The sequence below is a fragment of the Dasypus novemcinctus genome, chromosome 29, assembly GCF_030445035.2.
Source record: "Dasypus novemcinctus isolate mDasNov1 chromosome 29, mDasNov1.1.hap2, whole genome shotgun sequence".
Classification (NCBI taxonomy): domain Eukaryota; kingdom Metazoa; phylum Chordata; class Mammalia; order Cingulata; family Dasypodidae; genus Dasypus; species Dasypus novemcinctus.
This window is the reverse complement of record NC_080701.1, coordinates 29,450,610-29,474,309: the sequence shown is the minus strand read 5'-3', so window position 1 is coordinate 29,474,309 and position 23,700 is coordinate 29,450,610. Positions and strand designations below refer to the sequence as shown.

The 23,700-nt window shown below is 41.6% G+C and overlaps 1 pseudogene; it reads right to left on the bottom strand.

The window, feature by feature from the left end:
- Nucleotides 1–22,842: 22,842 nt before the first annotated feature.
- Nucleotides 22,843–23,498, bottom strand: LOC101420330 (26S proteasome non-ATPase regulatory subunit 10 pseudogene; annotated as a pseudogene).
- Between the last annotated feature and the right edge of the window lie 202 nt (nt 23,499–23,700).

The following is a 23,700-nucleotide window of genomic DNA, read 5'->3' as shown; positions in this document are numbered from 1 at the left end:
AGGTAGTTCTGCAGGAGGAAAGAAAAAAACAGGAGAAACAGAGTTGGAGGAGAGTGTAAGAACAACTAAAACTACAAAAGGAGAGAAAAATCAAACAATATGTGACAAACACAAATCCAAGGAAAATATGGCTAATATAAGTAATTTCTTGAAAGTAATAACACTAAATGTCAATGGATTAAACTCACCTGTTAAGAGACATAGATTGGAAGATTGGATAAGGAAATATGACCCATCTATATGTTGTCTACAAGAAACTCATCTTAGACCCAGGGATTCAAAGAGATTGAAAGTGAATGGCTGGAAAACATTCTTATAAGCAAACAGTAACCAAAAAAGGGTAGGTGTAGCTATATTAATATCAGACAAAATAGACTTTAAATGCAAAACTATTGTGAGAGACAAAGATGGGCACTACATATTAGTGAAAGGGATAATCTTTCAAGAAGAAAGAACAATCATAAACATATATGTCCCTAACAAGGGCACTTCCAAATATGTGAGGTAAACACTGGAGAAACTAAGTGAAGGAATAGATGCCTCTACAGTTATAGTGGAGGACTTTAACACATCACTATCACCATTGGAAGGAACATCTTAGAAGAGAATCAATAAAGAAACAAAGACCTTGAAAAATATATTAAAGAATCTGCACCTAATAGACATATACAGAACATTACAATCAAATACAATAGGATATGCATTCTTCTCAAGTGCGCATGGATCATTCTCTAAGATAGACTACATGCTAGGCCACAAAGAAAGTCTCAATGAATTCAGAAAGATTGAAATTATACAAAATATATTCCCTGGCCATAGTGGAATGAAGCTGGAAATCTGCCACGGCCAGAAGCCCAGATTTGCCCCAAGATATGGAAGTTAAACAACACACTCTTAGAAAAACAGTGGGTCAAGGAGGAAATCTCAACAGAAATCAAGAGCAACCTTGAAACTAATGAAAATGATAACACAACATATCAAAACATATGGGATGCAGCAAAAACTGTACTGAGAGGGGAATTCAGAGTTATAAATTCATACATCAAAAGAAGAAAGAGCTAAAATTGAAGAACTAACTGAACAATTGAAGTAATTAGTGAAAAACAACAAACTAACCCCAAAGAAAAAAGAAAGACAGAAATAACAACGATAAGAGCAGAACTAAATGAAATAGAAAACAGTAAAGCACTAAAAAAAAAATAAGCAAAACAGAGTTTGTTCTCTGAGATTAATAAAATTGACAAATCCTTAGGCAGATTAGCAAAGGAAAAAAGAGAGAAGATGCAAATACACAAAATAAGAAATGCGAAGAGTGATATCACCACTGACCCCACTGAAATAAAAACTATCATTAGAGGATATTTTGAAAAACCATATTCCAATAAGAAAGATAATTTAGTGGAAATGGACAAATTCCTAGAAACACATAAGCAGCCTACATTGACAAAAGAAGAAATTGATTATCTCCACAAACCAATCACAAGAAAAGGGATAGAATCAGTCATTAAAAACCTCTCAACTAAGAAGAGCCCTGGGCCAGGTGGCTTCACAGGTGAATTCTACCAAACATCCTGGAAAGAAATAACACCAATTTTGCTTAAATTCTTCCAAAATATTGAAATAGATGGAACATTGCCTAATTTATTTTATGATGCCAACATTACCCTAATACCAAAGCCAAACAAAGACACCACAAGAAAGGAAAATTACAGACCAATCTCTCTAATGAACCTAGATGCAAAAATCCTCAACAAAATACTTGCTAATCATATTCAACAACACATTAAATGAATTATACACCATGACCAAGTGGGCTTCATTCCTGGTATGCAAGGATAATTCAACATAAGAAAATCAATTAATGTAATACACCACATAAACAGATTGAAGGAAAAAAATCACATGATCATATCTATAGATGCAGAAAAAGCATTTGACAAAATACAGCACCTTTTCTTGGTAAAAACACTGCAAAAGATTGGAATAGAAGGAAACTTTCTAAACATGATAAAGAATATATAGGAAAAACCCACAGCTCACATCACTTACAATGGTGAAATCCTAAAATCTTTCCCTCTAAGATCATGAACAATACAAGGATGCCCACTATCACTTCTTCTATTTAACAATGCATTAGAAGTACTTGCCCAAGCACTGAGTCAAGACCCAGATATAAAAGGAGTCCAAATAGGAAAGAAAGAAGTCAAAATTTTGCTATTTGCAGATGACATGATCCTATACACAGAAAGCCCTGAGAAATCTACAACAAAGCTTCTAGAACTTATAAATGAGTTCAGTGAAGTCGCAGTGTATAAGATCAATGCACAAAAATCATTTGTACACCAATGTTGAGCAATCTGAGGAGGAAATCAAGAAACAAATGCCATTTACAATAGTAAATAGAAAAAATGAAATACCTACAAATAAGTTTAACCAAAAATATAAAAGACTTAGTCACAGAAAACTACACAAAACTGTTCAAGGAAATCAAAGAAGACCTAAATAAATGGAAGAATATTTTCTGTTCATCAACAGGAAGACTAAATATATTACGATGTGTATCCTACCAAATCTGATGTACAGATTCAAAGCAATTCCAACAAAAATCAACACAGCATTTTTAAATGAACTAGAAAAACTAACTATGAAATTTATTTGGAAAGGAAAGAGGCTCCGAATAGCCAAAGACATATTGAAAAAGAAAAATGAAACTGGAGGAATCACCTTACCTGACTTCAAAACATTCTACAAAGCTACAGTAGTGAAAACAGCATGGTATTGGCACAAGGATAGATACACTGACCAATGGAACTGAATTGAGATCCTTGTATATACAGTCATCTGATATTGATCAAGGCCACCAAGCACACTCAACTGGGAGAGAATGGTCTCTTCAATAAATGGTGTCTAGAGAATTGGATATTCATATGCATAGAAGAAAAGAGGATTACCATCTCACACCTTATACAAAAACCAACTCAAGATGGAGCAAAGACCTAAATGTAAGAGTCAAGACCATAAAGACCTTGGAAAACAATGTAGGGAAGCATCTACAGGACCTTGTAATAGGAAAATGCTTCATGAACTTCACACCAAAAGCACGAGCAGCAAAAGAACAAATAGATAAATGGGACTTCCTCAAAATTAAAGCCTTTTGCACCTCAAGGGTGGCAGGCTTGGCCCAGTGGTTAGGGCATCCACCTACCACATGGGAGGTACATGGTTCCAACCCCGAGCCTCCTTGAGCCGTGTGGAGCTGGCCCATGTGCAGTGCTGATGCGTGCAAGGAGTGCCATGCCATGGAGGGGTGTTCCCGCATATGGGAGCCCCATGCGCAAGGAGTGCATCCCGTAAGGAGAGCCACCCAGTGCGAAAGAAAGTGCAGCCTGCCCAGGAATGGTGCTGCACACATGGAGAACTGACATAACAAGATGACACAACAAAAGGAAACAGATTCCTGTGCCACTGACAACAACAGAAGCAGACAAAGAAGACGCAGCAAATAGGCTCAGAGAACAGATAACTGGGGTGAGGGGGAAGGGGAGAGAAATAAATAAATAAATAAATCTTTTTTTAAAAAAAGGAAAGTGAAAAGAGAGCCTACACAATGGGGGAAAATATTTGGTAACCATATATCTGATAGGAGATTTATATCCTGCATATAGAAAGATCTCCTATATCTTGAAAATAAAAAGACAAACAACCCATTTGAAAAATGGGGAAAAGATTTGAACAGATGCTTTTCCAAAGAAGAAATACAAATGACTAAAAAGCACATGAAAAAATGCTCAAAATCACTAGCTATTAGGAAAATGCAAATCAAAACTATAATGAGATACCATCTTACTCCCATAAGACTGGCAGCTATCCAAAAAAAAAAAACAGAAGAGGAAAGCAGACTTGGCCCAGTGGATAGGGCATCTGTCTACCACACTGGAGGTCCATGGTTCAAACCCCGGGCCTCCTTGACCTGTGTGGAACTGGCACACGCACAGCTCTGATGCACGCAAGAAGTGCCATGCCACACAGAGGTGCCCCCATGAAAGGGAGCCCCATGTGCAAGAAGTGTGCCCCATAACGAGAACACACAGTGTGAAAGAAAGTTCAGCCTGCCCAGGAATGGTGCCGCACACACAGAGAGTGACACAGCAAGATGATGCCAAGAAAAGAAACACAGATTCCCATGCCATTGACAACAACAGAAGCGGACAAAAGAAGAACATGCAGCAAATGGACACAGAGAACAGACAACTAGGGCGGGGTCGGGAAGGGGAGAGAAACAAATAAAAATAAATAAATAAAATTTTAAATAAACCAAAAAAACCCACAGAAGATTACAAGCATTGGAGAGGATGTGGAGGAATGGGAACACTCATCCACTGCTGGTGGGAATGCAGAAGGATCCAGCCATTCTGGAGGACTGTTTGGCAGTTTCTCAAAAAGTTAGCTATAGACTTGCCATATGACCCAGCAATTCCAATGCTGGGTATATACCCAGAAGACCTGAAAATAAGGACACAAACCAATATATGTACACCAATGTTCATAGCAGCATTATACCCTATTGCCAAAAGTTGGAATCAACCCAAATGCCCATCAATGGAAGAATGGATAAATAAAATGTGGTATATACATACAATGGAATACTACTCAGCTATAAGAAGGAATACAGTACAAACACATGTGATAACATGGGTAAATCTTGAGGACCTTATGTTGAGTGAAGCAAGCCAGGCATTGAAGGACAAATACTACATGACCTCTCTGATATGAAACAAGCAAACTGAAATGTCTCAGAGAGCTAAAGACTGGAAGATAGACTTAAAGGAAGGGGGAGAGAAAGGTTGCAAGCTGATGCCTACATGGGTGAAGTATATGATAAGCTGCAGGTAAGTATTTGTAGCGGGAAGGTATAAGATGGGGGCATAGGGATACCTTTGGGTGTGCTTTGTGGGCTTGAGGGGGGATAGGGTTGGGAGGATGTGTCACATGACCCAAGGAAATGGAGGGAGGGCTGGGGGAACCGTTGAATATGGGAGAATATCAGGTATATGGTTGAAACTATACTGTTGAGAAAACTCTTTAGAAAATATAATAAGGAAGGATCACGTGTTTAAGGTGCTTAAGAGGGAGGGCATCTGGTACAGGGACAACCTTCTAGGGAGTATGTGAGTGCTCACTTTGTCATAGTGTGTTATATCATTGGGTGGAGACCCATACAATTACTGTGAAGGTGTAACCACATCCTGGGGAGACCTGATGTTCCCAAAGAGAGGGAATTGTGTCTCTAGAGAGGATTGCGGGCTCCCAATTCGTTAGGACAGTCTAGTATGTCAAGCCCTCAGCATTGTTGTAGTATCTGTAAACCTGGTTCCTCAAGTAGTGAAGATTGAGTGTCACAGTGTGCCCTGAGGGGAGGGGGAGAGAGGTATAGCATGGATGGAAGCAGGGCAAATAGGGGGCAATGGAAGGGCTCCACAAGATCATGCAATGATGGACATGTCGACTTACATCTAAAGTGTATAAAAGTCTATAAACTAAAATGTAAACTATGAAGTAAAACATAAGGAAACTAAAAATTTAGAAATTTGTACAATCTAAAACATAAACAAAAATATAAACCAAAATGGAACCCTGTTTGATAGCTATGTTTCAAAAATTGGCACATCAGCTGCAGCAAATATAACATGAACATGTAAAGAGATCATTGCTGAGGAAAGGGGAAAGTGTTTGATGTTGGATATCTGGGAGTCTCCTATATTGTGTATGTGAATTACTGTGATCTAAAACTTTTTGTAAGACAAAATTAAAAATTAGAAAAAAAGATGTAGACACTGAGGAAGAAATGAAAGTGCCTTGCCACTGTACATACAGGGCAACACCTATTATAGTGATGAAAGGCAAAATGTTAGAAAGAAAGCCTTTCATTTTATTAATACATCAACTAATTTTTACTTTATTTTAGTATTTCTAAATTATTATGTATTGTATTTCTAAACTTTAAACCCATCACTGTATTTCAATTTCCTATTAATTGAATCTGGCAATATATTAGGATTCATTGTTAAAGAAGTTTTGGACCACAGAGAAATTCAGCTATGGCAGGGGAGGAACTCTGGTGTGGAGTGTTATTGATGGGGGGCACAAGGAACGATGGTTCAATAATGAGCCATTGAAACTGATGACTATGCTTAGGAGCCTGTGTGTCTGAAATATGTACTAGGCCTAGAGCTGTAGGGTGCCTAAGAATTACCTCCTGAGAACCTCCACATTGCTCAAATGTGGCCACTCTCTAAGTCAAACTCAGCATGTAAATGCATTATTTTCCCCCCAATGTATGACATGACTCTTGGGGATGAGCCTCCCTGGTGCTGAGGGATTACTACCAATCACTAACTGGAGAAGCAACCAGACAGAGACCTCGAATAAAAGGGTCAACTCAGACCAGCAGAATATGTCAGCCTACATGTTGGATCAAGTGATAAAAACTGCTCTTTGACCTTGAATAAAAGGGGGAAATGGCACAGACAAATGAGTTGATATGGCTAAGAGACTTTCAAAAAGAGTTGGGAGGTCACACACCTCAACAGGACCCCAGAAAAAGCCAAAGTAGATACAACCCTAGGAACTGGTTCCCCTGGAGGCTACAGAGATCCACAGGCTATACAGTCTTGGCAGATGGATTCGGAGTTCTGTGCCATGTCAGAGGGCCCTACATTGGAATTTGTGCTCCTAAGTGTGATGAAGTTGGACTCAAATGTGACTTTTCTACACATGCCTCTTCTGTCACTTTTACTGAACCTGTGGTTGATGGGATGGTCCATACTCAGGAGCCTTGAATCACTGGACTGCCCATGTGGGCCCTGAGCCTCAGCAGAGTGGCAGCTCCTACCCTCTGGTTCTTTGGTCTTACCCAGGTCAGCTAACAGGGAGGTGAAGATGGTCAACTACGACATCAGGGAATCAAGAGTGCCCACGACTGTAAGCAGAGGAATTGCATCCATCATCTATGTGGAATCTTAGCCCCTTCTTCATCTAGAGGTGGAGAGGATATCACGATCTCAGGGTCCACAGAATGGAGGAATAAAATATGAACTAGAGTGGACTTACTGTTATTCTACTATAAAACTATTATGACAAGTAATAGAAGAAATTTTAGCATTAAGGTGGAGAAAGTGGCCACTGTAGTTGCTGAGGGCAGGGAGAGGGTAGAAGAGATGTGATGTGGGGGCTTTTTGGGATTGTCCTTAATGATATTGCAGGGTCAGAAGCTGGACTTTATATATCCTGCCATAACCCACTGAATGGACTGGGGGAGAGTGCGAACTACAGGGTAAACTATTATCTGTGTAGTGTAGCTGTGCCCCAAAATGTGTTCACCGAGTGCGATGAGTGTGCCACAATGATGAGGGAGGTTGTTGGTGTGGGAGGAGTGGGGTGGGGAGTACACAGGAACTTCTTATATTTTTTAATGTAACATTTTTTCTGTGATGTATATATCTTCAAAAAAATACAATTTATAAAAATGATGTGGTGGTGGGTGGGGAATGGGTTATATGGGAATCTCTTATGTTTTTTGTTTGTTTAAAAATGTTTTTTAATATAACATTCCTTGTGATCTATTAACTTTAATTTAAAAAATATATCTTGTAAACCTTAAAAAAAACATACTGATTAAAAAAAATGAGGGAACTATTGCTAACTTCACCAACATGGATGAATCTCAAAACATAATCTTGAAAGGAACCAGACACAAAGGAGTATGAAATGTAACTATCCATTTGTAAGGTTCGAAAGCTGGCAAAGCCAATTTATGGAGTTAAAATTCAGAGGCTATCCTGGGAGTGAGAGTGACCGTGACTGATAATATTCTGTTTTAAAAAAAAATTTTTTTTTTTTAATTTGATAGTGGCTATTTCAGGGTGTATACATTTAGGATTAGTTCACTTTCTGCTTGTATATATTTTATTTCAAAGTTGACCTAAAAAGAAATGAAGACAGGACTGTATTCTACCTGGTTGGGTTAAATCATATCAAAGAGCTTAGACAAGCACGTAATGAGGACCCATTCCTTACCCCGCTTGGGTTCCTGAATTCTGGGACTTCTCAAAACTTTGCCTTCTAAAATGAGCTGGTAAACTTCAAACTGAGGCACAATAAGATAGGGACCTGAGGAGGAAGGGGCAGAAAACCTAACAAACCTGGTAAGAGAAATGATCCTGACCCCCTGTCCACTTTCAGGTTACCTCATGCTTCATGGATAGTGACCAGAGACCAGTCACCACCAGCCAACACCCCCTTCAGAGCTCATGGACAGCAGCCAGAAGCAATCGCCACCAAAGAGCAACCTCTAACCCCCTAAGAGAATCAAACCCTTCAGTTGAGTTTCCTGCTTTGTTTCAAGTACGCCAATCAGTGCAGACCCTGGAGTCCTGTACCCCCATAAAACAGGGGACTGCAGTGCAGAACCTCACACTTTTCCCCTTAAAAATGCCACCCAAACTCCTGCAGAGTTGTCTTGAGGGTCAGGAAAAGTTTTAAGAAGCCACCTGCCATTTTTCTAACATCTTGAATCGAGGTGTAACTTACCCTCAGCAAATGGGCAGACCATTAGTGTACTTTTACATCTGTATGCACCTGTGGAACTACCAACCAGATCAAGATACGAAAACTTTCCAGCACCTCAAAAGGATCCCTCATGCCCCATGTGGTCAGTTATGCCACCAGGGCAACCACTATTTAGGTAAGTTCCATTTTCATCTGATTTGCTTATTGGACACCTAGATAAGATTTCATTTTGACAATGTTTTCTGAGGATAAACATAGTTTAAAAAGTACAAAGCTACATTTCACATGGATCCCTTCCTTACTTTCTCTGTGAAACGCTTAAGTATCTCCTGCTCTTTTCATACAGCCCAATCTTTCTGAAAGGCCATATAGGAAAATGGCCAAATAACAGTGAGTTGAGTAGACTCTGATAATGGATAAGGTATTCAATAAATGCTATTCCTAATCCATCTCTCAGCTGAAATCACATTCTCTGTAGGAAACCATCCCTGATATCTCCAGGCAGAGATGTTTCCCTTGGCTGTACTCCCACAGTACCTTTTTGTTTTTTTAAGATTTATTTATTTATTTATTTATTTATCTCCCCTTCCCCCCACCCAACCCCAATTGTCTGTTCTCTGTGTCTATTTGCTGTGTCTCCTTCTTTCTCCGCGTCCGTTGTTGTCAGTGGCATGGGGATCTGTGTTTCTTTTTGTTGCATCATCTTGTTGTGTCAGCTCTTCCTGTGTGCAGCACCATTCCTGGGCTGGCTGTACTTTCTTTTGTGCTGGACAGCTCTCCTTATGCGTGCACTCTTTGCGCGTGGGGCTCCCCTACGCAGGGGAAACCCCTGCGTGGCACAGCACTCCTTGCGCGCATCACCGCTGTGCACGGGCCAGCTCCACACGGGTCAAGAAGGCCCTGGGTTTGAACCCTGGACCTCCCATGTGGTAGACGGATGCCCTAACCACTGGGCCAAGTCTGCCACCCCCACAGTACCTTGTATATTTATTACAAAGTCTACAACTCTGTTTCCTTCAGTAGATGTGAGCCCTGTGAGGGAAGAGATATCTTATTTGTCCACTCTAGGACGTAGTGTATGGCAAACGATGATGGAGGGATGGTATGGTGGTGAAAGTATTGGCCTCTGCAAGATGTCCACATGCTATTCCCTGGAACCTTACATGGCAAAAGGGATTTGCAGATGTAATTTAGGTTAAGGACCTTGAGACAGGACCTAAATTTAAAACCTACAACCATAGAACTCCTAGAAGAAAATGTAGGAAAATATCTTCAAGATATTGTGGTAGATGATTGTTTCTTAAACCTTACACCCAAAGTATAAGCAACCAAACAAAAAGTAGATAAATGGGACCTCCTCAAAATTAAACACTTTTGCACCTCAGAGGACTTTGTCAAAAGGGTGAAAAGACAGCTGACTCAATGGGAGAAAATATTTGGAAATCATATACCCTATAAGACGTTAATATTCATGATATATAAAGAGTTACTACAACTCAAGATTAAAAAGGACGAATGACCCAATTAAACAATGGGCAAAAATCTTGAATAGACATTTGTCCAAAGAAGAAATACAAATGGTGAAAAAACACCTGAAAAAATGTGCAACATCACTAGGAATTAGGGAAATGCAAATCAAAGCTACAATGAGATATCGTTTCACACCTATTAGAGTGGGCACCATTAAAAATTCAGAAAGTTATAAGTGTTGGAGAGGATGTGGAGAGATAGGAATGCCTATTTACTGTTGGTGGGAATGTAGAATGATACAACCACTGTGGAAGACTGTCTAACAGTTTCTAAGGAAGTTGAATATAGACCTCCTACCATGATCCAGCAATACCACTACTAGGTATATATCCAGAAAAACTGAGAGCAGTGACATGAACAGACGTCTACATACCAAAGTTCATTGCAATGTTATTCACAATTTCCAAAAATGGAAACAGCCCAGGTGTCCATCAACTGATGAATGGATAAGCAATCTGTGCTGTATATATAGAATGGAATATTATGCAGCTGTAAGAAGAAATAATGTCATGAAGCATATGATAACATGGAGGAACCTGGAGGGCATTAGGTTGAGTGAAGCAAGCCAGACACAAAGGGACAAATACTGCATGACTACATTATTATGAACTAAATATATTGTATAAACTGATGGAACTAATAACTAAAATAGGATGAGTTTAGAGAATGGCAAGTTGAGAGTTAATCTGTGCAGAATTGGTAAAAAGTTTGTAAATCTTTGGAGATGATTAGAGAAGGTGAAAGCACATCATAGTATTTCTAAATAGCAGAGTTATTTTATGGTATGACAGTGGTTGAAAAGGAAAGTCTAAGGATATGTATATTACTAGAAGGAAAGCTACAAAATGTAAAATGGGACTGTATAACATAGAGAACCCTCATGCAAAATATGAATACGGGTAATATTGTTTATATAAGACTGTTTTTACAAAATATATATACAAATAAACTAGAAAGATGGGAAGAAAATAACAGCTATATATGGCAGAGGAAGCATAGAGAGATTGAGAGGTGATAAGCACTTTGTCTGTTTTTTGTTTATTTTTATTATTTTGGAATAATGAAAATCCTCTATTAATGATTGAAATGATGAATGCACAACTATGTGGTTATACCCAATACTGTTGACCATACATTTTGGATGGATTTAGGCTTTACTAATATGCATTGATAAATCAATTTGTTAAAAAAGGATTGAATATAAGGGTTTCCAAATAATTTATCAAAATCTTTAAAGGGTTGCCTCAAATATAATATTTGACAAAATAAAAATAAAATAAAATAAAAATAAACAGTTTTCTGGCTGTGGTGAGAGAGAGATGTGACAGTGGAAGGTTAGAAAGACGCAGTATTGCTGACTTTGAAGATGGAGGAAGGGGCCATTAGCCAGTAAATGCTGGTGGCCTCTGGAAAGTGAAAAAGACAGAAATGAGTTCTCCCCAAGAATCCAGAAGGGAACACCATCTGTTGACATCTTGATTTTAACCCATGTCAGACTTCTAACCTATGGAACTCTAAAGATAATAAATTCATATGTTTTGGTAGCAAGAAAAACTAATAAAAATGGAAACGATGTGTGGAGAGAGAAGGCTGACCAAACGGCTAAGAGGGGAAAATTAGAAATGATTTGTTACTCATTTTATATATATCCACCAGGCGGAGCCCTGACAACACTACTGAAATCTGACTACTCTTCCTGAAGCTTCTGGCTGTTTCAATTTCAGGGAGTTTTCTTCAAGCACGGAAAACTGTTACTCTACAAAAGGGCTCAAGGGGAATTATGAAGAGGTGGTTTTGATCACTTCTCTATTTCCTTCCAGTTTGGAATGCTCGAGCTGTCAAGTCCAGCCACTCCCGCCTCCAGAGCTGTGGTCTGCTCACTGTGGCTCCTTAACCCAGCCTGGGATCCTGAGGCAGCTCTCCATTTGTAAACCACCAGCCAGCTTTCTGCCAAATAACACCTACCCAGGCCTTTCATTGACATCCAGCTGGTGAATCACACCGTGGTGTTTATTGTCTTGCTTCCCCATCTACATTCCTCTCTCTTTCCCTCCTTCCTGACAGTCTTTTGGAAATCTTGAAAGAAGAAGCTAAATGCATAAATTCATTCACTCATTCATATATTTTCAAGGCCCTCAAGATGCTTTATTAAGCTCCTATGATGTATCAGTCATGCTAGAAAAACAAAGTTGGATAAAACCTGGTTCCTACCTGTCCAGCAACTTAAAATTAAAGTGGGGCTTTGGGGAAGGCCTTTGTTAGCAGAAGGACTAAATCTCTGTGGGAGCACAAAAGAAACCTCCCTTCATCCATTTCTGGGAGGTGAGGAGGGAGAGGAGAGGCTTTGCCACAGGAGGGCATATTTGAGTTGGACCTTGAGGGATGAATAAGAGTGAGCTTCTCATAAAGGACAGTGGGACCTTCTGGGAGTTGGTGAGCAGTGAAGACAGGGAAGAGGGAAAGGGCGTGGCTTTTCAGGAGTGGCCAGTCGATCCGTGGGTCTGGGGATTGGGGTGAATAGGGGAGTGGCTGCAGAATTGTGTCAGAGTGACTAGGGATCCTTCGCAGACAGGCTTACCTGCCAACCCCGGGGGTTCAGACTTTCAGTTAGAGTCTATTGGGATTATTCCTGGGCCCAGAATGGCCATGCCTGTACTTGTAGAGGTTAGATTGAGGTGGGGAAATGCTGGGATCTCGTAGATCACCTTGGACTCTCTTAATTCCAAGCGAGGAAAGAAAAGGGCCTGATATGGGGCAGCAGTAAAGAAAACAGGGGAGACGGGATGAATAAAAGAAGGTGGATTTTATAGGGTGCTATGAAAATGGATGTGGAGAGGGAGGAAGAGAATGAGGTTCCAAAAGACACTATGGTTTTGTACCTTCAGCTTAGGTGATGGTTTCAGGGATGATGCCAGTTGCCAAAAGAAGGAATAAAAAAAGGAAGAACAGAGGGAGATGGAGAAATAAATTAGAGTCCACGTGGAAAAGGAGGCAAAGAAGAGAGACAAATGGAGCGGCATAAATGGATCTGGAAAAGCCAGCGTTTGTGGGACACTGAGAAACAGTGCAAGGAAGCAGTGCTCGGTAGCATTGATGGCCACAGAAAAATCCAGTAGGAAGACTGAGAAGGCACCATTGCAAGTGAAAGGAAGTCAATGGCAACCCTTGCAGAGCCTGTTGTAGCTGCTTTGGGAACAGGGCTGCAGGAGGGTAAGACATGCAGCGGCACCAACTCAGACTAGTTTTTCAGGAGTGGGAAAATCGAAGAGATGGCTGTAAGTAGGGAGGTAGCTTCAGGGAAAAGCAGAGGGGTGGAAAGTTTGTTTTTTTAACTTTTAGACTGGGGAGAGTTGAATGTTCTATTGGCTGAGGAAAAGAACGCATCAAATAGGAAGAGACTGACCTCACGTGAGCATAGGTCAACTGTAAGCAACCAAAGGAAGGACGGTGGTGTGAATTTCAGGCACTGCTTATGCAGCCAGCAGCACCTCCCAAATCCTACCACGTGGCCACTGCGTCCCCTTGGCTCCAGCTCTGTGTGCTGCAGAGGAGGGGACTGTGCCCCATTTCTGACTTCTGGGAAACCCGAGAGTAGGCATCAGACAGACTTGGATACCAATCCCAGCCCCGTGACAGTCACAGCAGATGATTGAGGTCACCTCTGAGCCTCCCAGGAAAATGACGGCAGTGGTGTCTGTCTTTGGGGACTGCAGTGAGGCTGAATGACATCACGTTTGTGAAAGTCTTGGGCAGGGAAATGCAAGGTGTCTTACTTCCACATTTATTCCTGATAAGAGGTTCCTAACAATGAGATTGCTTTGTTTTCCTCAGGCTTGCTGGCAGCTCTGAGTGTGCTTGCATGTTTCTGTATTTTTTATGTACTTGGAGTCTTCTCTGTGTTCTGCAGTCTCTAGGCACATCCCAGCTGGGAAACAGAGCCTCTGTGTACTGTGGTTTGCTTGCTCTTTAAAAGTGCAGAGCGAGGCAGACTGAGCTCTCAAAACCCCAGCTGATTAGCTTCCCAGGTCACTGGGTTTAGGGCAGGGAGTCAGGGAAATGCTGTGTTTCTTATTGTACCATTCCTGGCCCGTCGTCTTTCTTAGAAAGCCCTCCCTGGTGAGTCAGCGCCTGGGCCCCTGTAGGGACCTCCCACCAGGAGCTGAACCACACAGGCCCTCCAGGCAGTTTCTAGGTCTCCCCACAGTTCCTGGTGCCTAGCAATAGTTAGCTAGTCTGAAATGTTATTTTCCTATTTGAAACACCATTCTGCTTGTTTTAGGAATCTTGCTTTTACACTTTCTGTAAGGAGAGAGTCTCCAAAACATTTCTTATTGAAGAGGTTTGACTTAGTTACATCTAGAGAATTGTGGATAGGCAGGGGCAAGGGGAAGTGTGAGTCTCACGGGGGTTGCAATGGGCTACTGATGGGGAGAGGAGAGGGGCTGCTGGCAGGCTCCATGGTGCTCTGGGCGTCACCTCTGAGCCCCTCACAGTAACTGGGCAGGGTTTTGATTATAGGGGTGCTCAAAAATGCTTGATGACTAAGTGAATGCACGAGAATATGAATGAGTGGATTTGGCCCATTACTCTAGAGACAAAGAAGAGCATGGATTAGCCATGGAAATGGGCTTAGAAAGAGATATCCTGGTAGGTCAGCGTGTTGGGAGCAGGGCAGAGTGTATGTGTGGGCCTGTATGGATGTTTGAGCACATGCTTAAAACTCATCAGCCTGGGGGGATTGGCATGGCCAGTGGTACAGAACTCCAGACACATGTGCAACTCTCACTATACCCCCACTGAAAAGGTACAGGAAAAGTGGACTTCAGACTACTGGGAAAACCACTTCCAGAGAGACTTCTTTCAGGGCCTCTCTCTGGCTTAGAGAAGCCAAGTAGGGAATTATTTGAGCAAAACAACCCATCAGGCTTGCTCAGCTTTCCAAACTTGGGGTTCAGAGCCAGAGCATGGAGGCGCCTTTCTCTGGGAGGCTGTTGAATTGCCCTAGCAAAGGTTGAGTAGAAAGGATGGTGCTAACTCAAGCATAAAGGCTACTGTGGTTCATTTACAGAATTGCATTTTGATTTGCCTGAAGCCTCTCTGGGCTCAGGTCAGTGGGTTGGGCTGTGTGTTTGGTGGCTGGGTCAGGGGTGGCCACCAGGAAGCTATGTCCTGCTGCTGAGAGTGTTTGTAGCGGATGTTTGCAGCAGCTGCAGCAAACAGTGACAGAGCCCAGGAGGACCTGCCAAAGAGCCAGCAGGTGTGTTGGGATCCCGGGGCCATTAGCTCAGTGGGGGTCCTTGACTTTAGGGAATTCACCCCAATTTCATTGTTTGTGGCCTTGACCAAATTGAGATTTTTCCAAAATAGCCTGGAAAGGCTTGCACCCTGCCAGAATGAACAGGGCCCATTTTCCCTCTCCTGTTCTCCTCAGGGTCTTAGGAATATTTCACCTACAAGGAGGTACGGAGATCACTGAGATGTCTTTGCTTTGACTTTCTCAGCTGCCAACTCATTCTCCAGGTTTAGAAATTCCTTTTCACCATTATGAATTTCTTTAGTTCTTATTCTTATACACAGTGGGTTGCTTTGAGCATGTGAAAGAATGCTGATAAATGCATGTAGACATGTCTTCAAACTACTAAAGGAAAATGTCCTTTGACTGAAAGGCTTTCATCAGGAGGGAAGGTGGACCTGGAGGACCTTGGGTTCTCCTTTCCAGAGCACCCTCAGGAGAGTGAGTCTCTAGGCCAAAGCTCAATGGGCTTCAGTAAGAATGATCAGTTGCTCCCCTTCTCTCCCTGTGATGAGGAAAAGCAGTGGTTTCCCCAACCCAGGAGGTGTTGCCTGACAAGAGACAAAGAGAGAGAGGTGGATGGAGTGTGATCGGGTATAAGAATAAACATGGGAAGCAGGAGCACTCCATCCATGCCTAGTCCTGTGGCAAGGAGAGTAAGGAATTCAGGACACCGTCATTGTTGGGGAAGCTCTCAAGGAACTAGCTGATCAGGAGAAATGGGAGAAGGCCCGTTTGAAGGAGATACTAGAGGAGAACTACAGACGGTGACTGGGAGGCCCTTCCAGACGGAAAGCACACACACTAGACTCCAGGGCATGGGTCTACTCTTTGACTAGTATCCTTAGAACCTCAGTAATGACACCCCCTTGGCCGCATTATAAGGACGTAGACTAAGTTCTATTTTACAGCAAATAACATCTGCATGAGATTCCAGGGCAGGCGCTTTAGAAGTGTTCTACAGCTCTGTGTGGCTAGCACTGTGCTAGGCACAGCAGGCATCAGAGAAGTGAAGGGGGATGGGCCCTGCCCTCCAGCAGCCCTCAGACTGGTAGCAGAGCAAGCTACACACAAATCACTAGGTACAGACCAGAGCAGTGAAGGCCGAGATCCAGGTGCAAGCAGCGTGCCATGAAAATAGGAGGGTGAGAGCAATTCCAGCTAGGGAGATATGGTAAGGCTGAGTGGAGGAAATGGAATCTAAGCAAGACTTGCAAAGAACAGACCTTTGCCAGATTCAGGGTGAAGATTAGGGTAAAGGAAGTGAGGCATTTGACTGGGGTGTAAAATCTGAGAAAGTGTCAAAAAATATCAACAATTAAGGCGAATGATATTTTAATGAACTCTTTTAAAAATCAAAACTAATGCCAAAAATCTATGATACCACAATATCAAAATTCCAAAAAAGACAGGGGATAGCTGTGTTTATTTGTTTTTTAATGACCCTGCATTTTTGTGCAATGGGACCAGATCATTTCTAGTCAGCTCTCTGTTCTCAGCCTACTAGGCCATTGCATCCACTACCAAGTGAGTTTATGAGTGTTAACAATGATTTGAGAACAGATTGGGCAACAGGAGCTTTATAGGTAGTCTTTTATTTTTTTTTTCAATTTAATTTTAGAGCTTTTATGAACTCTTTACATTTAATGCAATGTTTTTGATAAACATGTATTTTTCTTTTGTTTGGGCCTCCATTTGGCTGAACACAGCACTGGCCAGATTTGTTAAGAGGGAAGGACATATGGAAGGAGACTTTGAGCAAGTCTGAGTAAAGGGTAGAGACACTGGAATATATCCAATCCCATGGGGGTTATGGGTAACATACACAGGGAAATGCAAGAAGAGAAGGCTGAAAAGTTTAGAAGGGGGAAACTGTGGAGAGCTTTGAATAATGTTTTTGAAGATGATTGCAAAGAATATTACAGATACTGGGGTACCTTTGACTGTTTCTGAACAAGGATACTAAGCACTATCATTTGGGACCAATAACTCCAGGGAAAGTATAGAACTCAGGTCAGAGAGGGTGAGGTAGATTGAAGTATGTCCCCAACAAAATGCATGTTTGTTTTAATCCACATTCTGGTGGGTGTGAACCCACTTACAAATAGGACTTTTGGAAGATGTTATTTTCAGATAAAGTGTGGCCCAACTGAATCAGGGTGGGCTGTAATCTGTATTAATGGAGTTCTTATAAGCAGAAGAAATTTGCTATCAGTTGGAGAAAGTCACAGAAAGTGGGCCAGAAGCTGGAGGCCAGCAGAAACTGGAAGAGCAGACACAAGAAGAGAGAGACTGCAGAGAGAAGGAAGGAAAACTGCAAGCCCAGGAACCCCAAGGACTGCAGCCAGCAGCCCCAGAATTCTACAGACTTTGGGAAGTAAGCATTGTCCTACTGACACCTTGACTTTGGACTTCTAGCCTTCCAACCATAAGCCAACATATTCCTATTGCTAAGTGTAGCAGTTTGAGATTATTTATACATTGGAAAAAAAAAAGCATATTGGTTATGATTGTAAACTGGTCTATTCCTCTGGGCATAGTACCATTTGATTGTATTTGATTCAGCTGAGATGCCTTTGATTAAATTATGTTAAGATTAGGGCCTTGACTCGACCACGTCATTAGTGCATGCAGTGTTGATTCCACACCCCCTTGGTGGGCCGTATAAACAGACATTCACTCAAGGAGAACACAGAAGCAGATAAGCAGGAAGAGGGAGGGTTCCATAGACATGGCCTTGGGAAGAGAGATGAGCAATTTACCTGTTAGTTTACAGCTGAAGAGACAAGAACCCTGACAGCTGAGTAGGCCCAGAAAGAAATGAGCCCTCAAGCCTACAGCTGAGATCGGAAGAAGCTGGGACCATGCAGCCTTAAGAGGAAAGAGGAAGGCTGAACTCTCACAGACATCTCCTGCCATCTTCCTTCAACATGTGGCAACAGATTTGGTTGAGGAGTACCTCTTATGGTACTTTGAGTTGTACTCTTTAGGGCTTTGTAACTGTAAGTTTTACCCCAAATAAATACCCTTTATAAAAACCAACAGATTTCTGGTACATCAGCACCCCTTTTGACTGTCTAATATACTAAGCCAACCCACTATGTTATTTGTCACAGTAGCCTGGCAAACTAAGACAGAGGGTGAGGCAGGAAACAGAATCAGGAGGAGAGATGAGAGGATGCTCCAAACCAGGTAGAGTCCTAAGGACTAATAGATTGTTATTAATAATATACAGTGAGACTTCTTCAATAATGACCATGCATGTTGACTTTGCAGGAAGGTGTGACTGAGTGCTTTCTACAGATAACAACTAACAAACATAGCACCCATTCCAGGACAGGAAATGCATTGTGAGCCTTTTCCCCAAAGCGCACACAGTGATCTCACTGACGAAGGGAACATGTCAAATGACCACACACACTTACTTTCAGCAGCTGCTGTGTTCCCTGGGCCACCCACCCTTCCTAAATTTCCAAGTGGAGATGCATGAGTTTCTCAGAAGTCAGTACTTCCTTGTCTGCTTTTGTAAGAATTGTGTCACTACACATTTTAGAGAGTCAACACCCCATCTCAGAAGAGAGGGGTTGAGAAAAATTGGGGGGCTTTTTTTTCCTTTTCCATGTATTAGACATGCTAAGAAAAGACAAAGCCTTGGAAAATGCTCTTTCATCATTAGTTAAAAAGATTTAAAAACAATTCAAGTTATTGGTGGTAACATGAATTTATTTGTATAATGCATATATTGTTAAACCTCATTAAATCAGATTCACCTTACTGGAGAAATTCAGTGAGTTCAGATGAAGAATAGGCTGACATTTACTTTTGTGATTATAAAGAAAGGGCTCTAGCCATAAAGAAATAATGTATAAAAGATGGCAGGTTGGAGAGTCAGAGGGATGACAAACTAGTTTTAATAAGTAAGAAATACCCATAATATCCAACTATCCAACTACTAAGGAAATCAATCATTAATTCCTGTTATATATAAAGTCTCCAAAGTAGTTCTCTCAGACTATATTTTTAAGCAAGCACTTTTCTAGTTAGTATACAATCTGAAAAATACAAAACCTCGAATTATTTTTTTAAAAAACATACTTCCACAAAATAAAATGTAGACAGATTTTTCCTCAATTGGTTTGAAATGCTGAGTTGAAATGAGCTGAGATCATACTTTAGTGTCAAGCCCTCTATGGGTGCTGAGGTGTGTAAGACCTTCTCTCTAGGAGATTGAATTGTCCTGTAGGGAAGGTAGGAAATAAAACAAGAGAAAAGTTACTCAGCAATAGACTTGAAATATTATTGATGATTGCAGTTTTGGAAGATTGATTGATTGCCAAATGAGAAATACAATTTCTGAAACTTTTCCAAAGAAGGAGAGGTCTCTTGGAGTGAGGAAATTGTCATGGAAGACATGAAGTTGGAGCAGCACTCCCAAGAAAGAATGGGTTGGGTTTCAGTGGACAAAGAGGCTCAGGTCAGAGATGAAGTCTGGGCTTGGCTGCCTAATAATAATCATCATAGTAAATTTGCTTTGAGTGCTTCCCATCATCCGGGCTCTGTCCTAAGCACTTAATGTGTATTAAAGAGTTGTTTCTCAATGGGAGACTTGGCGCTGGAACAGGACAATTCATCATGGGGACTGGCCGGGCCATTGTGTGACTTTCAAGGGTCTCACAAGACCGTTAGCATCCCTGCCTCTTCCCACCAAGCAAGGCTAGTGCATCCCAGTCATGCGACAGCCTGTTGTCCTGGTACATTCTTCAAGCCCAGCTGAGAGCCAGTTACCTAAAGTATATAACTTGCACTGTCCAATATGGAAGCTATCAGCCACGTGTGACATTGAGCACTTGAAATGATGCCTGGTTGAAATGAAATGGGCTGTACGTGTAATGCACTCCAGATTATGACGACTTTGTATGAGAAAATAAATTCAAGTAGTTCATGACTACATGTCAAAATGATACTATCTCAGATACCTTGCATTATAAAATATTAAAAATAAAATGGAAAAAATAGAAGCTCAGGTCAGCATCTTAGAGACAGAAGCCTCAAGCAAGTTACAAGGCATGCTAGGGACATTTGGGCAGAGGGAAGAGGGGAGGGGAGGAATGGCAGGGCAATGGCGGTGAGCCAAGGAAGATGTCTGATGTTGTGCAGAATGGGAACTAAGGAAGGAGATGCAGGCTAGGCCTAGGTTATAAGGAACTGTAAAGACCAGGCTGGGGGAACTGGCTTTCTTCTTACTGATCACAGGGAAGGGAACACGATGAAAATGGTGGTGTAGGAAAACAGTTTTGGCAAGGTTCTGCAGGATAGACAGCCAGGCCAGACAAGGGATGGGCTGCCTGGCGAGGAGGCTGCCTTGGTAACCCAAACATGCGAGGATCAGTGCTTGAACCAGGGTCTCAGATCTTGCCATTGCCTATTGCCAAATGTAGCTGGCCATCCCCAGTTTCATTACTTCTTTCCAGCCAAAGCTCTCTTTTTCAGAGTTGAGTTTATTGCACCATCTGGTGGAGTGTGCACTTGTTCTAGGGACTTTTTCAAAACCCTTGACTTGTTTGGACTAAGAAAATAAGAAAACAGTAGAACGAATGCCCAGATGAAGCCTGAATCCCAAAGAAAGACTCATGGGAGAAACAAATACCTCAAGGTGTTAAAGAGACACAAGTTCTGGTGACTTATGATTGTATGAGAGATTACTATGGGATCACCTGCAATACCTCTCACTGGTAAAAATCTATTTTCTCCTGTCCTATTAGGAAGCATGAAGACATACATAGTAATTCTATTCCTTCTTCCCCAACACATACAGCTTAAATAGATTAGAGAAAGCACAGGGTCCTGGGATGATTTTGTAAGATTCGCTTTTCTACTAAAACACATTCACACACACACACAATTCATTTCCTATCCAAACAGGATATCTTGGGGTAGTTCTCTGAAAATCATTTCACAATTCACATTATTGGGCCAAATACTCAAGAAATGTATGACCATTCTTCCTTCGAGAGCCCTGGTCAAGCAATTTCATTATGTTTGGCAAAGAATGCTCGAGGCATGCCCTTTTAGGTGAAAGAGGACCTGATAAAACTGTATCAGTCAAACTCTCCACACAGTCCCATAAAACCAAATAAAGAAAAACCCCAAACCAGCAAGCATTAACTGCCTTGAATTTTTCCACTGGAGCCTGTTATTTCATTGCCCTTAAAATGATGGTAGAGAGGAAATGGCTCCCAGCACTGAAGCTGGGTGGTACTGTGGTGTGGTCCACTGTCCAGGCCGCCTTGCTTGGCACAGCCCCGAGACAGGAAGCTGGCTGACAAGTCACCTGGCCTGACTTGGGTACAACCCATAGCTGGGTCTGTCAGAGTGATAGCCCTCCAATATCATGCCCCACCAAGAGTCAGGTTGTTTTCAGACCAAGGCAGTGTTTCTGTTTCTAGCAATCTCTGCCAAAGGGTCTGGAGCCTTGTGGCACATTCATTCTTGTGGAGGATCAGTAGGTCACTCCAGTAATCCCTTACCTCCTCATGGGTCTGAAAACAGCTCCTAAACCCAGAGAGGGGGCTCTCCTTTGGCCAGGGAGATGGAAGTATAATCCAGAATATGCATGGGAAAGCCACCAGTGGCATGTAGTAAGAAAAAAGAACAAGAAGAATATCTGAAGCTTATGTGACATCCTACAACATACAGAAATCCCCTCATTTAATCCAACAGTTACCTCGGATAAGAGCAGAGGAGGTATTACTTACTCCACTCTATAGAAGGACATACATTCATGCTCATGGTCATATAACTAGTGAATTGCAGAGGCAGATTGCAAATCCAGGTCTTCTGACTCCTGTCCATGGTACTTTCTTTCTTTTTTAATTTTTCAGTATTTTATTTTATTTATTTTCAAATGCTAAAGTTGGACAGCATGCCCTCCATCTTAAAGTTTGGTCCAGCAAAAAATATAAGAATTTCTTCTATAACAAAAATAAATTAAACCTTATGAATTGAAAAAACAGAAAATATTGGCATAGGACTCTGAGTAAGCTTGCAAAGCAAAGACTTCAAATGTATGGAGGAACATTCTAGAATCCACCTAGAAACATTTAGCCAAAAAACTGGCCCGGTACTACTCGGCTTGTCTTGCTTCAGAGCAGAACAGAGGGTACATGGGAGGGTGCTGGGTGTTCACAATGACCACAGAATCACTTACTCAAAATTAGACAAAATTCACTATAGAATAATATACAACAATAGAACACTCAAGAGTTACTCATTGACTGGAAAGCATGTTGTAAGCGTAGAATAACTACCTGAATGGGAACCATATTCAATAAGTTATAAGTCTTTAAAGGTGAGCAAAACTTCATCATACACATATGTCTTGTGCACAAGTACATTAGTTTCCAGGACACTGAGGACAACTACAATGCATACAAAGAAGAAATCCAAGCCGCTTAGCCTTCCACTATTCTCTGGAGTATTAAACCCAGGCAACTTGCTTGGATGTCTTCTTTATTCTCAATGTAAATGCTTGCTCCCAGGGACACCAGCAATTTTGCTTCTACTATCTCCTCATCACAGGCTAAGTATAGTGTTCCTCTCCCTGTCTTCGATGTTTGTGGATGTTTTGTAGTACAGAAGGATATTAATCATCTTCAAGTTACCCTTGGCTGCTGCCCAGTGCATTGCTGTAGCCTCAAAATGGTCCTTAGCATCTAGATTAGCCCCACATTCTAATAACATAACAGCAATCTCATGCCTGTTCTTGGAAGCTGCACAATGCCGGGGAGTACAGCCGCTTTGATTGACAACAATTCACCTGAGCACCTTTTCCCAGAAAGGCGTTAACAATCTCATCCCGGCCAGCAGAAGCAGCAACATGGAGAGAAGACCAGCCTGCATCAACTTTATGATTCACTCACACTCCAAGTTGAATACAGAATTCAACATTTTCTGAATGTCCAGCTGAACATGCCTAACACAATGCAGTTCTGCTGTCCTGGTCAATTCTAGTAACCAGGGATTTATCAGCCAGGATCTTCTCCTTCAACTCCTGCAGCTTCCCACTGCAGGCCAGATGCAGACCCTCAGGTTAGACACAGCCCTCCATTCTGCTCTCCACAGGATCTGCTCCACAATTCTTCCTAACCACTAAAGAAGGCTCTGTCAAAGGAACCCATGTGTTTCCCTGATAAAGGACTTGTAGAAATAGTGCTTATAATAAAGTCATTTTATTGATTTTTACCCAGTTTATTGATTTTCACCCAGCTCCACAGACATGAAAGAGGAGAGGATTTTGATCCTGTGGCCTG